Here is a 3,072-nt window from a genome sequence, read left to right on the forward strand (position 1 = left end):
GGAAACGTGTGGGTGGGTGGGTGTTGAGTGAGCAGCAGACTGCCCAGGCCGCACGAGTTAGCCCCGTCCACTCCGATGATCAAAGTTAGCCTTGCGGTGGACCTTGTGCCGGCGGCGCCGACCGCGCAGAGTGCGACACATGTCTCACCAGAAACCTCCCCCCGGCCCCGGATGTGTCCCGCGGCTCGCCGCACTTACTCACAAAGTGACGAATTAGGTTTCGGGTGGCCGAAGGACGTGGAGCGACAAAGAGAAAGAGAGGAGAGAGGGGGGGGGGGATAGGCTATGAAGGCAGAGAGAAATGCATACACAGAGAATGACCTAGATGTGACGCGCCCAAGCGGGCTAAGGTTAGGTTCGCCCTCGGGCTCGGGTGCTGCTGACCGCTTGCAGTCGCGCCAGGGGAGCGAGGGCTGGGCGCGCGGCGAATAGGCGCGCCCCGGCTGCAGTGCACCGCTGGGCACGTGCTACGGATCCATTGTAACCACAGTGCCCCCCCCCCTCCCCCTCACGCACCTGCTCTCCCATCCCGAGCGCGCTCTCCCTCTCTCTCTCTCTCTCGCTCTCTCTCCCTCTCTGTGTCTATCTACAGCGCGCGCACTCCTCAGTGGTTCACGCGGCTCATACGCTGCCGTCAAGGGCGCCCCTGATATTGATTCCGCTTGCCGTTGGCACCGACACACCGTCACTCGGTTACTGCCTGCTGCTGCTGCTGGCAAAGAGTGAACGCAGCAGCGTCTGAGAGACAAGGCACATGAGGATGGAGCCAGCCATGCTCACTTTTTTCGCGTCAGTCTTTCCCCGCAATTTTCTGACAACACATTGCGTTAGCGTCGTATCACGTGGCTACTACTAACTATAAAATCATAACGACACGAAGTTTAAGAAACGCCCACTGGTAAAACAAGTGTCCATAATTTAAACACCACCGTATCTTAGTTAGGATTTTATACGTTACATGGTGTTTAACTCAAGTTGCACACTTGCGTAGAGAGCACATTTTAAACTAATTATAAACGTTTAAATTCTGCACACTTGGACACACACAAATCTATAGGAACCATGTGGTGTGCAGCTGCTATACTTTTCGGAAGTGTCGAAAGTTTAAATGCCAATTGACGTGCAACATTAAACACTTGTTTTACCAGTGCCGCGATAGCGTTCTCTACGGCCGGCTCTCTTTCTGTGAGCGAGCGCGAGTGCGTGAGGGGCGACCGACCTTCGCATCGATTTCGGGGGTGGAAAAAGAGACAGCGTCTGCTGAATCATCAGCAAACAATCAGTCAGGGTGGCGTACTGGAAAATCGCTGGCCCGCCCTTTGCATGGGGATGGGAGAGAGCAGCGCTGTATAGGGGGAGCCGCTGGGAGCCACTGGGGAGCCAATGGGGGCCCTTCGGTCCAGCTGTATAGCGAGCGAGTTGGTGGGAGTGGGCCGCACTTGAGAGCGAGCCGCGGAGGCGGGCCTCAGGCGAGGGCGCTGCACCGCCGGAGGCATATTGTCCTGTCCCGAATTGGATTGAAAAGGGTGACTCTCGATTTGCACGTTGTTTGGACTGAATAAACGGGATGGAACGGTCGCTCTAGCACCGCAGGGTGGGTGCAGCCGCAGGCCCCGGTCCCCGCGGGCGGGTGCTCTCCGAGACTCAAACCAACCGCGCGCACTGGAAAAAGGGTCCCAACAAGGTCCCGACCTCTTTTATCATCTTTTTTACAGCCAACGCGCGTGTCAACTCCAGACACACACATATATCTCCTCATGACGAAATTACTCCCAGAAAGCGACATGACATGGCATGCATGGGCGCGCGGGCCCGCTCCAGCACAGCGCCGCGGAGGACGGAGGAGGCCGTGTCGCACGCTAGTGCTTCAACCACTGACCGTCACCCAGCACCAGCGCCAGTCCAAGCACCAGTCCAAGTACGAATTCCATTCCAAAAACCAGTCCAAGCACCAGCACTAGCGTCAACACTAGCGTCATCACTAGCGTTAGCACTAGCGTCAGCACTAGCGTCAGAACTAGCGTCAGCACCAGAACAGCATCAGCATCAGGAACAGCACCCAGAAAAAAGCACCCTAAAAGTGACTGCTTGGTTTCCCAGCAAAAGTGGTACGTACTTTCCAAGCAAGAGGTGCTTGGAAATTACCTCACTTTTGCTTGGAAGCCAAGCAGTCACTCTTTGCGCGCAGCACCACAGCACTAGCACCAGTACCAGCACCAGCACAGACGTAGGAGGGGGTCGTGTCGTCGTATATGAGCGCTTGAACCAGTTGCCGCCCCTAGCACCAACACAACCAGCCCCCCACGGGCAATCTAGGGGTCGACGAAAGGTCGAGACAACGCGGGGTCGCCCTGGCGAACCTGACGATGCAAAACGGTTTCGGTGCTGGTAGAGTTAACATTTTCGTGTTTGATGTCGTCCTCTCTTTTCACTTGATACTTTGCCAGTCATATAGCGGCCCGGTATTTCATGCGCTGGGGAATAACAGCCCGGCTCTAAATAATATCCACGCAGACGCAGAGCCGGGGCGAGTCCATCCATGTCAGAGTACAACGTGGCTGACAGGCAAGTGCGGTTTGGCCTCTTTCTAAAGTATGCAGATAATTATCGAGAAATGTGGAGGAATGCGTGGCGCGCGGTTTGCCAAAAGTTTTGGACGCGCCTGAGGAAACGGGTTTAACTGCTTACGCCCAGGCCAAGACAAAGCCCCTCCTTACAATAGGGCACAATAAATAGCTAGGTACTAGAACATTGCAATGACGCAATTACCAGTATATTTTTACAGTTCGAATGAACAGGGGTACGAGTGCCCATGTTAGTAACACAATTTTAATTATAAACGTCTCGTTTTATTTATTTGCTACTGTCATTTTCTTGAGCTGGAAAATAAATGGAAATAAAAAAAGAACTGTAGGTGAGGTGGCGTGGGTGGCGTACTCGACCGGTATCGTTGTTCAAAGTCGGCGGATTCCCTCTGGCACAATACGTGCAGTTGGCGTGGGGTTGAGTCGAGTCGAGGGGGAATGTGGAATGTATCTGCTCGCAGCAGAGGGATGGGGGATGGGGGGATGG

General features: G+C 54.7%; 1 protein-coding gene across 2 annotated transcripts in view; it reads right to left on the bottom strand.

The window, feature by feature from the left end:
- LOC113204972 (phospholipase B1, membrane-associated-like) overlaps positions 1 to 3,072 on the bottom strand; it is a 20,182-nt gene that overhangs the window by 3,672 nt on the left and 13,438 nt on the right. The window lies entirely within an intron of this gene.

Source organism: Frankliniella occidentalis, unplaced genomic scaffold (genome assembly GCF_000697945.3).
Source record: "Frankliniella occidentalis isolate FOCC.00 unplaced genomic scaffold, Focc_3.1 Scaffold14, whole genome shotgun sequence".
Lineage (NCBI taxonomy): Eukaryota > Metazoa > Arthropoda > Insecta > Thysanoptera > Thripidae > Frankliniella > Frankliniella occidentalis.